At 39.1% G+C, this 15,407-nt stretch overlaps 1 long non-coding RNA gene across 3 annotated transcripts; it reads right to left on the reverse strand.

Moving 5' to 3' along the window:
• Positions 1-4,061: 4,061 nt before the first annotated feature.
• LOC102535795 (uncharacterized) lies at positions 4,062-13,318 on the reverse strand. Of its 3 annotated transcripts, none has more exons than XR_012062281.1 (6): positions 13,177-13,318; positions 12,343-12,559; positions 11,763-11,812; positions 10,402-10,493; positions 8,266-8,382; positions 4,062-6,006 (listed from the first exon to the last, which is right to left on the reverse strand). It is a non-coding gene; the product is annotated as an uncharacterized lncRNA (long non-coding RNA). The 3 variants fall into 3 exon arrangements; XR_012062280.1 differs by having other exon boundaries at positions 12,271-12,559; XR_012062282.1 differs by lacking the exon at positions 4,062-6,006 and adding an exon at positions 6,015-6,431 and having other exon boundaries at positions 12,271-12,559.
• Positions 13,319-15,407: the final 2,089 nt, after the last annotated feature.

Raw genomic sequence — 15,407 nt, forward strand, 5'->3', positions numbered from 1 at the left:
AAACTTCTCTAAAAATTGGCCATTTCAGACATTGAAAATCCTCTCAGCAAGTGAAAGTCCTCACATCTGCAGTGCCATTCCAATGTCATTTCAAAGGCAAAGTAAGCCACTATCTGCCTGAAGTTGGGGGGGGTAGGTTGTATGAGTTTATGGTCTTATCTCCATCCTTAAGCCCTGTGGTTCCCAAACTTCCACAGTAGAACATGCCTTCATTTTAAGATTTTGATTCCTTTGTACACGTAATTTTAAAATTGTCAGTTGTGTGAGCCTTGGTAAAAGATGAAGAATCTGAGAGAGGATGATAATATCAAAAGAGAGGGAAAGCAAAAAGATGATCTACACTTGTTGGTACTGTAAGGACTATGAAGGAGCAAAGTACAGAATGGTGAAATTGTGGCCACTGGAAATGAGTTATCAACTTTTCTTTGTGAAAAGGGCTGATCCCAAACATTCATAGGCATATATTACTTTAAAAAGTCTCTTACTCAGTCTTCAACACTCAGTTGAAATCTTACCTCATCTGAAAAGTCCTTAGATATCTCATCAATGCATCTTTAGAATCCCCTCCAAAATCTGACCATATCAGTTTTACGGTATTCTCATTTTACTTGTCTGCATGTATGAGTGAAAGACACTGAACTTTTTAACAACATAGAACATCTTATTCATGTGAGATTTTGCTGTGTCTAAATTGGCTGCTAACATGAATTACATATTCAGTAAATGTCTGTAGAATGATTAAATGAATATTTTTAATAAATCTACAAGAAAATGTTAATCCTGCAGACTTTAGTGAATGTTCATTGGGTAATGAACTTGGGGCCAATATCTTCAGGTTTTTAACATGAAACACTGAGACTTAAGGGAAGGGAAGGATAGTATAGTTTTTTCTTTCATCATATGCATAATATTGAATTGTCACAACATCCCTTGGAGGTACATACGAGAATGGAAACTAGAAAAACAGAAGGAATAAAAGAAAAAGTTGCTTATTATCTCATAGGCCAGAAGTAATGACTGCTAACTTTTTAATTAATTTCCTTCTAATTTATGTGCATCCATAATAAAGTTTGGGTCACTTTCAGTATCCTGTTTTATTTCTCCCAATATATGCATTCACATTAGATATATCACCCCCAAGGGGGCAAAAAGTGGCTCTTAGGCAAGTGACAAAGATCTTAGCTAGTACAATGATTGGTGGCCCTCCAAAGAGCCACTGTACATAAACAGATAAAGTTTAACTGTGGTATTAAATTTTCATTGAGATGGCGATAATGAAAAAAAAAAAAAAACAAACACTGGGGAAACAATATCTGAGTGGTATAGTATGTGCTTTTCCTTATTTGAAAAGATGACTAAAATAAAGACTCCCGAGCCAAACTGGTTAGAAGGGTGCGCATACCGAGGCTTGCTCCAGCACCTGAGACGGGCATAAATAGTCTCCTAGGTTAGTAAGTGACACCTGGATTCATAATAACCTAGTTAAACAAGCTAAAACGCTGGGAATTCCCTGGCATACTTTTTTTTTAAGTTTGATAACACAATGTTATTATCAAAAATTTGGGGAAACAGACGTCTCATTTACTCCTGGTTCTATTAGTCATCTGCTGCTACATAAACATTTTTTAAGAGAAACAGAACTTCTAGAAATGATAAATATAGGTTAAAATCCTGCCCACAATTCCTAAATATAAAAAGCTTGGAAAACTAAAACTTTTAAACGAGATCTTTTGGCAGGGAAACCTGACCTAAACTGATGTTCTTTCTGGTCTGTATTCTCAGTTCTATTAAACAAAGATAGATTTTTTTTTAAAAGGAAAAAATTCCTTTGTGAGAGAGAATAATATTAGCTATTTGACATTCATCAGAAACAGCAGATATTTCTTAAAGAGGATATTCATTATTATCACTCATCTATAAAACCATAGATGTTCTTTGGAGTTGAGGATTCAAGAGAAATTATAATGTTTCTGTTTTAAGATACAGTAGTATCATCAAAGGAAATACTGTCAAAGAATAACATAACTTTAACATATTTTTATCGAAAATTTTAGGTGCACATTTACAGTAGCCACATGAAAACGACGGGTTTTATGCTCTCGTGCACCAACCAAAATACCAAAAGTTTCCATCCTTGCTATCATTGTATCCTGCTGGTAAGAAATGTTCCATGAACTCAAAATACAAACATGGCCCACTGCTTTTCTTTATTGTCATTATTTTCCAATTTATTCATCGACCCCCAATTGTAATATTAACAGAACGTCCACTGTCTCCGCTTTGGGCTCCCTGTCCCCCAGAATGATCTCCAAATTTGAAATTCCAAAAATGAGTTTCAATCAGTTAGCACACCCAACCAGGAAAGGAACAGTGTCCTAGTCCACTACTGCCATTTCTCCTTAGTGACACAAGGTGGTGCTACTGAAAAATGACCCTTCGAGGTATAAGCACTGACTGTCCATATTATAACAAGAGCTAAGTATTCCAGACCTCCACACAGGTGATGGTGGTCCTTATAAGGAAGCAGACTCCACTCCCCACCTTTTCATAACCATCGAGTCCCAGTAAGCCTTGCCTTCGGTCTCCCTGAGTGGCAGATCTTCGTTTTCAGGTTTTCTAGTCTTAAAATCAGCCATCTCCATCGAAGAGCCTGCAGCCCAGTAACTCTGGCCAAATTTGCTTGGGCATGAGGTTCTTGAGGCCCTGACCACCGTTCGCTCTTTCTTGGGGATCCCCATCACCGTAGTGTCTGACAATTTTTCCTTCATCAGTCAAGCCTCCAATCTCCGCCCAACACACACAAAAGTTAATCTTGTAACTACACTCCTTTCCCAGAAGGTGGCGCCCTCCACCCGCGCTCTTGAGACCTCACTTCTGATAAATTTGCTGCAAAGATATGGTGCAACAAGCTTTAGGATAAATCCTGCAACATCACACAGTGAGAACCAAAGAACAAGATTTATTGGGCAAACATAGAAACCACAGTCAGGCACAAGAGGCACGGTGCCTCCATCCTCTCATAATCCCATGGAGAGGGGAACCAGGGCCGAGGCCAAGCTGTTTGACGTGCAGTGGGGTCGGTGCTCTAGTCCTGACCCAACTGCTCTACCTTCTCAAAAGGTAAACTGGAATGCCACTTCTCAGTGAGACAAGACTACTTCATTGCCAGGCTATCTGGGTTTAAATGCCAGCTGTTTGCAGGAGTTGTCTGAGGGCGAGCTGCCTGGTACCTGAGACCATGGATACTGCAGAAAGTTGTAGCCCCTCCTGTTAGGGAGTATAAGGCACTGGGGTCCTATAGTAAACCGAGTTTAGGTGAGACCCTCCTCCCAGGAAGAGGGAGAAACCCCAGTTCCAGCTAGCTCATTTCCTAGACAACCTAGAGCAAGATCCCAGGATCGCTTTTGAAAAGTTCTGCTCATTGCTCCACAAATTAAGCAAAATACTGCACATAGTGTTTAGTATAGTGTGCAATTAAAGTGCTCAATAGTATTAACTATTGTATTAGTCCTATTTGGTTATTGTTCCTTTTATATAACTCCCTTAGGAATCTTACATGGGGAGAGTATCCGAAGCAATTGACAGGGATGGACAGACTTCTCTGAATCCATTAGCAAAAAAGAAAAGAAAAGAAGGATTCTAAAAGTACCTCAAACCTCACCCTCAACTCTCAATGTATAAGCTGGACTTAAACTACACATTAAACCAGTTGGCCTTAACATTTATAGAACATTCTAACCAAAAGCAGCAGAACACACATTCCTCTCAAACATACATGAATATTCTCAAGGATAGATCATAAGAACTGACACTGTTAAAACATCCATATCATCCAAGGCAGTCTGCAGATTCAATACAATCCCTATCAAAATTCCAATGATATTTTTTCATAAAAATGGACCAAACAATCCTAACATTTGTATGAAACCACAAAAGAACCCAAATAGCCAAAGCAATCTTGAAAGAACAAAGTTGGAGGCATCACATTTTCTGATTTCAAACTATTACAAAGCTACAGTAATCAAAACAGTGTGGTGTTAGAATAAAAACAGACACATAGATCAATGGAACAAAATAGTATAAACATAGGTATTTATTTTTCCCATTCCATGATTTGCCTTGAAATGCCCCCAATGAAGAGAGAAATAGCATGTGTGTGGTTTATATAAACATACTGTTGACACAGTGATAGCGAGTATCATTTCATTTAATAGGCTTGGAGTGAAGGTCAGAAGATACTGACTACTATGACCCCTTGCCTAAAGACCAGAGCATGACACAGTCACAACTTAGGATAAGGGAACCAAAAGGAGTCAGCAGAAGCAGGAGGAATGGAATGGCTGGAGACACTGAAGGGTAACCCAGAAAAAGCATATCAAGGAAATGAAGAATTCATTCCATTCAAAAAATATTTATTGTGCCCCACCACCACCACCATCACCACCACTTCTATTTGCCTGGAAAGGTTCTAGTGACCTCAAATACATCAGCAAACAGGAGACCAGGGGCCTTGTCCTTGTAGAGTTTATACTGTAGCAGAGGGATAATACATATAAAAAATAAACATTATAAATAAGTCAATATGTATTAGAAATTATTATGAGGTATGGAACGAAGTAGGGTAAGGAAAAAGCAAATGAGACTACCAGGAGGCAGAATATAATTTTAAATAGGGTTGTTTCCCACCCTCCCCCACAAAATTAAGGGCTCCTTAGTGTCCAGTGCTGCAGGCAGGCAGATGTGGATGTGGCTGCCAAAAGGATGTTGGACTTAATTTTTCATTTTCATACTCAGGGAGTTTCTCTTCAGTATGCTTTCTTCTTTTCTGCTCCTTGAGAAAGCCCCTCTGAGAGTTTTCTCGTACTTTTCACATTTACGTGGTTTCTCTCCTGCATGCAGTCTTTTTGCATACATTGTTCTGAGCTCTGGTAAAAGGTCTTCCCACATTCATTACACCCAAAGGGTTTCTCCTCAGTATGGACTCCTCTGTGGTACTGAAAGCCCGAGCTATAACTGAAGGCTCTTCCACACTCTTGACACTCATAAGGCTTCTCCCCAGCGTCGATTATTTTATGTTTGGTAAGGTCAGAGCTGCAACTGAAAGCCTTCCCACACTCCGGACATCAGTAGGGATTTTGTGTTTAGGAAGTCTGAACTCCCACATTCTGCAGACTCATAGCTGCCTCTCTCCAATATGGATCCTCTGATGCACTGGAAGGCAGTGCCTAAACTGGAAGGGCTTGCTACAGTCAGCTCACAAGGCTTCTCCCCAATGTGGATTTTCTGTTTCACAGTAAGGCAGTTCCAAGTCTTAAAGGCTTTCCCACAGTTACACACTCGTAGGGTTTCCAGCCATGTGAATCTCTATGCTGAGAAAGGGCTGATCTGCTACTAAAGGTTTTCTAACACTCATTACATTCAAAGGGTTTCTCCCCAGTGGAATCTGTGGTGTTCATGAGGGTCGGGATTCCCCACAGCCCCCACATTCATAGGGTTTTTCTCCAGTGTGAATTTCCTTGTGTTTAATAAGATCTGAGTTCCCAATGAAGGCTTTGTGACACTGGTCGCACATACATGGTTTCTTCCCACTGTGGATTTTTTTGTGAGAGCTGAAATCACCCTGAAAGTTTTCCACAGTCTTCACACTCACAAAGTCTCTCATTGGCATGCATTTTCCATGGAGAATAAGATCCAACTGCCAGTAGATGTTTTCACAATCTGTGCTACATTCACAGAAATTGTGCCCATTTGAAATTCTCTTATACTTGGCATATTTCAAGTTAAGATGCAAGTTTTCCTCTAAATCCTTATTTTTTTGTTCTGAAATCAGGATTTTCTTAGGTTTGTCGTTCATCTTCCTAGAATTTCTATTCTTATCTTTCAATGCCTTTGTGAATTTTCTGCAAATTCTTCTGAGTATTGTCAAGATGACTCAATGTGACTATTTTCAAAAGACAGTTTTTCAGTTGATTCCCTACCTTCCCATCTTGGTCTTAACAGTTGACACTAAAAAAAAGAGAGAAATTTAAAAAAAAAAAAAAAAAGGAATGGAGGGAAGGAGGAAAAAAGAGAAAATGTCACTTATTTATTGCACTCATGTGGGGGAAAAAAGTGGATGATGATTACATGGAAGAACAATGGGCTGTGATGAGATATCTTCTAAGCCTAAGGACTGTTCAAACATTATGGGCAAGGAGCAAGACAAAATTAAGAAATACTGGGAAAGAGTTATCTGAGAGAAATAAAGGGAAAGGAGAATGAGTTGAAGCAGAAAATAAAAGGAAATAAAATATGTGGTAAAAGAAAATAGAAAATCAAAAATAATAAAATAATGCCATTTGCAGCAACATGGATGGACCTGGAGAATGTCGTTCTAAGTGAAGCCAGCAAGAGAAAGAAAAATGCCATATGATATCACTTATATGTGGAATCTAAAAAAAAAAAAAAGACAAAAGAACTTATTTACAAAGCAGAAACAGACTCACAGACAAAGAAAACAAACTTATGGTTACCAGGGAGGGAAGGGGCTGGAAAGGGATAAATTGGGAGTTCTAGATTTGCAAATACTAAGTAATATACATAAAGTAGATAAATAATAAGTTTATACTGTATAGCACAGGTAACTATATTCAATATCTTGTAGTAACCTATGGTGAAAAAGAGTATGAAAATGAATATATGTATGTTCCTATATGACTGAAGTATTATGCTGTACACCAGACATTGACACAACATTGTATACTATACTTCAATAAAAATGTATTTTAAAAAATGAAAAATCTAAGGACATAAAGATAGGGTTTTATAACCTCAGAGTACCCTCCAAACTAGACAAAATGTAACCGAAAAATAGGTTATATCTGCAGTGATCCCACCAATGAGGCTCAAGAATGAGATACAACTCAAGGAATTTGTTCAGCCCTGGCCCAATGTCGCACACCTCACTTTGAATACACTCTCTTCTGACTCCTAGGTTATCTTCAGTATTTTCTTTCAAAATATAACTCTAAACTCCTCGTGTGTGTGTGTGTGTGTGTGTGTGTGTAGCACAAAACATTCCTTCTGTAGGAAACCTGATTAACTTTGATCCAACTTTGGTCAAACGAGGACTGAGTTGTCTTTGAGTTCTCTTAGAAGTTACTACACACTCTGTACTAATATATGAGTTGTTATAGATGCTATTTTGTTAAATCTTAACTAATCAGGTCATATATTTTTTCTCCCTAACAAGAATGCAAAGTCTCTTCTGGCATAGGTTCTACCTATTCTATGAATAATCTCTTCATCAAAATCCAAAATAAAATGTATCCTCAATATAAGAACAGTATAGGTACACAACAGGGGGTGAGGCGTGCTGACCCTCTGCCTAGTCAAAAATCTGCATATAACTTTATACTCAGCCCTCCACATTCACAGTTCCACATCTTCCCACAGACCATGTAGTACTGTAGTACACATTTACTAAAACAAATCTGCATATAAGTGGACTTGTATAGTTCAAACCTGTGTTGTTCAAGAGTCAACTGTATATTACTTCAATGACAATATCTACAGACTGTAGACATAGCAACTGACCCTGAAATAAGAGACTGGTATACACATGCGCTTTTTCAGTGTTGATAAAACAAATATTTATTAAACATGAATCATATGTCACTATGTTCTAGAAATAACTACAGTCGCTTACTTCAAGAAGTTCCCAATCTAGCACAACGCTCCTCAAACTTTCACGGGTATACCACGTACGCAGCTTGTAAAAATGCAGATTCAATCCTGCCCCCAGATATTAATTATGTAGTAGGTATGGGTGATACTCAGGAATCTCTATTTGTAACAGGTACTCCCACTGACTCAGTTTCAGGTGGTCATCACTCAGGAAAATACTCTCCGGTAGATCCCTATGTCTTTTGAAAACAAAGGCAGGAGAATATCTAGGAATACTGGGTTGAAAACTGCTCTGCACTGGACTAAATGGCCAGGCCTGTGGGAAGATTAAGGTGGTGGTTTAAGAGTGTAATGAAATGGAGATTATAAACTTTTATCCAAGTTAGTGAAAATAAAATGAATCCAAGCGCGCAGGATCCATATGCTTTTTGAATGGTGACAGGTTGAAACTCCAGGGTTTAGTTTTTCTCTATTTTTTCTTCTGGAAGACTTTACATGCAAGATTCACAGCTAGGAATGATCTACATGGTATGTCCTTAAGTTGCCAAGATAAAGAAAGAACAGAATAGAAGACAGAAACTCAGATTCTTTATCACTCACCTGCACAGGAGCTCCTAGGGGCCTCTCTTAAAGCAGCTCCCTGCAGATCAAAACCACCGAACTCCTGACCTTGCTCCAGCTGGGAGATTACAGCAGGTTTGGGAAACTGCAATGCTCCTTGTAGGGAAGGTGAGAGTATACAATTATTGGGAGAGTAAAATAAAGCTACTCCAAAGCCTTGTCCTAGACTTCTGGTCAGTAAGAGGTCAATAGAGATCAGAAGGAATAAATAAGCAGAAAGTAAGCAACAGATGGATTTAAAATACCCTCAGAGGATCCAAAAACATGTAAATAAACCCTACAAATGAATAATAAAAAGGCAGAAAACCAATTAGAAGTGTGGCAAAAGAACAGGCACTTCACAAAATAGTATGCCTACGAGATTTGTAGATACTGACAGGTATATATAGAATAGATAAACAAGTTTATACTGTATAGCATAGGGAAATGTATTCAAGATCTTATAGTAGCTCACCGTGAAAAAGAATAGAAAATGAATACATGTATATTCACATATGATTGGAAACTTGTGCTGTACAACAGAAATTGATACACTATAAACTGACCATAACTCAATTAAAAAAAAAAACAGTATGTCTAAATAGCCAGTAAATGTTCAACATGGTGCTCAACTTCGTTAGTTAGCAGTGAAATGCAAATTAAAACTACATGAGAGACTATTACACACCCACCACAATGGCTCAAGTAAAAAAGACAGTACCAAGTGTGGCAAGCATGTGGAGCAATTACAACTTTCAAACACTGCTTTAAAAACGTAAATTTGTCCAACTACTTGGTAAACTGTCATACTCTAAGACCCCACAATTCCTTGTCATAAACATAACAGAAATGCACACATATGCTCAGCAAAAGACATATACCAAAATGTTCACGGCAGCACCTTTTGTAATAACCACATCTGGAAACAATTCAAATGACCAGCTATGGTAAAATGACAAATTTGTGATATTATCACACAACGGAAGAATGTACAGTAATGAGAATGAATAAACTGCAACTCTTGGCAACAAAAGAATAAATCTCAAAATATGTTGAGCAAAAGAAGCCAAAACACAAAAGAAGATATACTGTTCAATTCCATTTATATAAAATTCAAAGACAGGCAAAATTAACCTATCAGGTTGGAAGTTGGGAAAATTATTACCTCAAGTAGAGGTGGGGAGGACAGGAGAAGCACTGCCTGAAGGGGGCACAAGCAGCAGGCTTCTGAGGTGCAGGCAATGGTCCCTTGTGGGTCCCTTTGCTTTATTAAAATTCATTAAGCTGTACACTTATAACCTGTATAATTTTCTGTATACATGTTATACTCAATATGATTCCACTACCCACCACCCAAAAAAAAAAAATTACAATAATATAACTAGGCTGCCCTTTTTCTGCTAAAGAAAAAGAAATTCTTTCTGATGGATTGCGTGCAGTAAGCCTATGGCAGAGTCTCTCTCTGATCTAGTGGAGGTGACAGGAATTAAAGGATGAGTTTTATGAGGACTCAGCAATGGTAAAGGAAGCACTGTCTTTGCATAAATATGAAGTAGAGCCACAGAACCAGAAACTGGTGAGAAGAGAGAAAAATTCTCTCTCTGGACGCAAAGAAAGTCCCAAGATACTTTCCCTCAGGAGGCCCTAAAGATGATCCTTATCTAAGTAATACTGAACACTGACCCATGAAAAAGTAAAGGAGAACCAAAGCGAGTGAATAGTCTTTCTCAGAGAGCAAATTCCCATAATTCTCCAACGTCACATTCCTATAGAGGTCCCTCTGAGCAGGGATCAAATACATCCATTCCTTATGGATGAAATAAACAGCTACGTCTTCAAACATCACAAGCTCCCAAAACAACAAATACATGCTGTGTTGGGAATAACCCCATGACTTTGATCAAATAAACCATGAGCTCTTGCTAGAATAAAATGCTATCACTCTTATTATGATTGTGGAAGAAGTGGAGGAAGAAGAGAGAAAGCAGTAAGCGGGTTAGGAAGGGTTAAACCAACAAATTCTATTTAGTGAGGAATAAACATCTAAAATTTGGAGGTGGACGGGAAAAAATTACAGTTGGCCTTATTCAGAAAGAATCATCACTCTCCAGAAGGAGAAAAGAAACCAGAGCTCACCTGGTGATGGATTATCAAAGATACCTCTTCTTGTGCTCTGTCTCCTTGGCAACTCTCATGACCAAAGGCAGATGCAGGGGAAGCAGATGTAGCTAAGAGGAGAGAAAGTCATCAGTAGAGTCAATGGGAGCAAAAGACCTTGTCCTGTCAGTAATGAATTCAAACTCCAAAGTTATCCCACACACACTTTCATTTCCAAATTCATATCCTCACAGATTCTGAATTCAAATTTGTCAACTATCCAGAAATCCCCTAATAGTCTTTCCTGGGGTGTAAACTGCAGTAATCTCTGAGCTGAGGCGTCAGTCTCAGTAATCACATCACTAAGCTGGTTTCCTCCAGCTCTTCCTTCTAGTACCTTTGTAGCACTCCTCCTCCACCACCAGTACCACTATGCCCTTATTTGATCTGTTTGAAATATTTGCTTTTAACCATTGCCTTCCTTTCTCTGACTTCCTTCTTGCTGTTTCCTACTTCCTGTAATTTTCCTTCTCAGTCTCCTTCAACAGTAGCTCTTTGTGTAGTCACCTCTCACATTTTCAGTGTCCTGAAGGTCTCCATCCTTGTCCCTCTGCTCTTCTCACTCTACACCTTCTCCCTCACGACTGCATTTATATTCATGCCTTCAACCTGGACAGACGATTCTCAAATCTGTATTTCTAGCCCAACCTCCCTGCTAAACTCAAAACTCCGGACTTTAGGCAATGGACACCTTTGCTTGCATGTCCACAGGCACCCCAAACTCATCTCTAAATCCAAATTAATCATGTCTTCCTTCTATATTGCCAGGCTTAGTGAACAGCACTTTTATTTACTCAGTCACCCAAGCATAAATCCTTTCCTCTTATGTACCCTATACATTTACTCAAACACAAAGACCAAATATCCTATTCCCATTATACCTCTGACCCTACTCCCACAGCACCCTGTACCTGCTTCTATCACAGTATGTACAACACTGGATTGTCATTCACAGATGTCCTAGTCTCTTTCCCCAACCAGACTGAACTGCCTTGAGAGCAGGAGCCAAATGTCCTTCAAATTTGTATCTCTACTCCCAAAATAATCAGCTGGCACTTAAAATATACTCAGTAAATGTTGTGTGAATGAATGGATGAATTAAATGAATGAATAAATAAGTGAATTGTTTAGCATCTGCTCCTGGTGTACAAGGGACTGACAAGGAAAGCTGGCCTTATTAAACTGACGGCTGGCCTCTCCTCGCATAGATATATCAGGTATAGGACAACCCAAGGTTCACTAAGGTCTATTTTTTTAATAGTCGTATGCGTAACTAAAAATCAGTTCTTGGTACCATCATTTCAAAGACACGCTCTAGCTCCTTTTCCACCAGAACTCACCTCATGAGCAGAAAGATGACTGCTAGCTCCCCTCCTTTCTGTTGCAGAACCTAAGAAAAAGGAATGACATTCTCAGGCTGGAAGACTATGGGCCGATGTTGAGTAACTGATGAATCAAAAACTGATGCCAAAACCTTCCCACATGCCAAGCTCTGCCCTTCCTGGGCACTGGATGGAAACTAGATGTAAGAATGCCATCAAAAGGAAAGGAAAAAAAGTATTATTTACATGTGAAAATTAAAATCCCAGTAAAAATATGAAAGAGTTATCTCTCTGGACTATAGAAAAAGAGAAAATCCAATTCTCATTCCATTTTAGAAAAAGAGGATTCACACAGTCTTTCCCACAAAAGCACACAATTTTAAAGACCATCAATACAGTTAGTAACAAAAAGGTTAAGAAAGAATCTCAGTTGAGGAACTTTGCCACTATTTTCCTGAGCCCTTAAGAAAATCACATTTTTCAATGTTCCTCTCCCCTGGCCAGTAGAGACACTGCCTCCTCTTACCTGTTTTTCTCCATCCAGATCTCGCTCTCCACCTCCCATCATTTCGATAACCTCCTCTCTGCATGTACCCACCCTGTTTCTCTCCGGGTAGGATGTCCAGGGCCTGCTGTTCAAGACAGGCCTCTTCAAGGGAGCCAAATTCCTGTGAACACCAATCCAAAATAACTGCCTTCTCCTGGCACCTGACATTTTGAGCCAAGGGGCAGGAGCTGCACTTTTTATCCCTTGGCAATGTGGCTTTAGAGACTGGGAAGTTCAGAGGCTCCACTCTGCCTTTCAGGTTATTGGCCTGCAAGCAAAGGACAGGGGGAAAGAGAAAAAAAGGACAAAGAGGGAGAAAGTTATGAATTGGAACGGTATTACATCAACAAAAATCACAAAAGAACTGAGGAGCCTGACAGGGAAAGAAACTGGCAAAGAGGAAGGAAGTTAAAGCTCTCATCAGAGTTTTAGGAATCCTGAGGGTAGTCTAGTGTCGGGGTTAAGAGCACCGGCTCGTTTCGGTTTTCTATCCTCATCTTACCAGCTATGGGGCTGTGGGCAAGTTTTTTAGCCTCTCTAGGCTTCAAGTTGCCTATCTAAAAATTGGAGTAGGAATAGTACCTCCCTCATTGGGTCATTTCAGAATTGTTAATTCATATAATGCACTTAGGACAAGGCCTGACCCAATTTGCCAAATAAAAACTGTTAACTGTAATACTGAAGGGCGGCTTAAGGAAGGAGGAGTAAGGGGAGGAGAGAGAAACACAGGAGGTAAAGATAAAACACGCTTCAGCAGGCGGGCCCTCCTACCTCCCACCGTCCGCCGCAGGCGCCTCCCGCCCTAGAAGGCCTGTGAGGGCCTCCAGCCAGAACCCCGCACACGGCCTCACAAACCAGCCAAGCGACCTCAGCTTCTCCGCCTACCTTGCAGGTCTTGCTTTCCCCGTGGTGGGGCCGAAAGAGTCCAAAGGCAACCCTAGGTGAGGTCGAAGAAACACACCTGCGCCTCAGAGAAGAAGGGCTGAACCCGGAAGAGACGCTAAGAGCGCCTTTCTAGTCCGTGATCTCTATGGTAACGCTCGGCTCGCCCCTCTAGGACAGGTGGAGGACTCTTCTCTTTGGTCCATCGCTGCAAACCTCGAGAAGGTGGAGGGTCAGTGTCACTTCTTGCTTTGGGACTTTTGCCACGATGAGAACAGATTAGTTTGAATATGACTTCTCTCTCCTTCAGCGTATGAAGTGGGAAAACAACGATAGAAAAATGGAAGCACGAGTTAATTGGAATTGAATGTAAGCTCCACCAGGCAGGGATCTTTCATTGTTCTGTTCATTCTTCTATCCCAAGCCCTTAGAACAGTTGCTGAAGAAATTTTTGTTAAACGAATGAATTGAAGTGATTCTGAAAAAAAAACTACCACAAAGCCTCACTGACTAGTATCAGTATTTGCCTCGTACCAGTAGCCTTATTTAACGGAGAGCTATGTGTCACATGTATTTAAATATTTTATAATTTGGGGGATTTGTAACCCTATAAGCATGCATTGTAAGTAACGTATGCTGTATTTTCCAAAATATATTTCTAATATATGTTATCTTTCTATAATATATTTTCATTGTGTTATATTTCCAGTGTAATGATTAGCAGCAGAATCTTGAACAGAAAATATTCAACATATATAAGTTAAGCACAAAAGATACATTTAAAAGTTTGAGGAAATAGCAAATATTTTTAGGTTATTCTTTCCTATACTAGAATATGAACTTGCTAGCACAAAAGTATAGGATGTTATCTTTTTAGAAGGGGAAACTCCAAGAAAATTATTTCAAAAAGAAAGACAATATAAACAAAATGATATCCATAAAAGCAAAGACAAAAAAATACTTGCTAAAGTTTTGAGTCAAAATGGAAAAATAATCAGAACAATGAACAAGATTGCTAGAAGGAAAATAAAAAATACTGTGACAGATAGACGAATGAGCTAAGGATACATTTTTCATTAAGGATAAATCTCAAAACCATAAAGTTGATTACATACATAGTACATAATAAGACTTTTGAAGCGTTCTTGCCAAAAATATTGAACCTAAATCAAATCAAGCCTTTCAAATTTAAATATGTACAGAGTGAAAATATTTATATAAAACTAGTAAAACATATAAATTATACTATAAAATGTGGCTGCCCACATACATACTAAAAGTATACAAACATGTATGGGAGTAATAACATCAATATCAAAATAGTAGTTAACCTGAGAAGGAAGGGGGAGGAATTGGGAATGAGTAAACAAGGGAATTTAATTGTATCTGGAATATTTATACATTAAGATAGATGTTGAGTGTTTCTTAGATTATTGTTTTGTATGCTGAAATGTTTGCTTTTTTATTTTTCCAAAGGACCCTGGAACTGAATTTGGTAATTTCAACAGACAGTAGAGGGGCCATAGAATTACTTAACACCAATCAGGCTTCTGTTTCTCCATCAGGGATCATGACCTTCAAATTGGGAATGGTAGGACAAACATTAATATGAAGAAATTAAATTTCAGGAGATACAGGGAGATAGTAAAAGAATAACTACTGGCCTTAAATGAATGCAGGTCTTCATACCCAGGTAAAATCACTCGAAGGATCCTGAATGTCAAGCAGATTGGCTTCAGGGCTCCTGAAGGCCATTATTAAGGAGTGTGACTCATGCCCAAGACTGGCAAATATCCAAATTTTCAAAAAGTGAAAAAGATGAACAGTGGAATCAACAGACTGGAAAGCTTGATATGAATCTCTGGCAAAATTCCATCATTAATTATTTTAGGAGATTTTAGGAGATTGGGGTTAACCAAGAATAATGTAAATAAATTCTATCTCAGTTGGACCCGACTATTAAAGTGGAGCACTAAGGGTCTGCTGTGGAAGTAAAGTATCTTCATATCAGCAAAGGTTGTAGCAAAGCCTCTCATAAATGTGCCCTGTGAGTCTATGTGAACTGGATGTTAGCACTGCTAAGTAGATTGATATCAGGAAGAAAGATTGTACCTACTCAGCCTGGAGGGTGGGTGACCATGCTGACCAAGCATAGCATCCTTCCTGCAGCCTGCTCAGTGCCTTTGTGCAGTATTCACTGAACTCAATTTCCGATTTAGAGACTTAGGGATCAG

The sequence above is a fragment of the Vicugna pacos genome, chromosome 20, assembly GCF_048564905.1.
Source record: "Vicugna pacos chromosome 20, VicPac4, whole genome shotgun sequence".
Lineage (NCBI taxonomy): Eukaryota > Metazoa > Chordata > Mammalia > Artiodactyla > Camelidae > Vicugna > Vicugna pacos.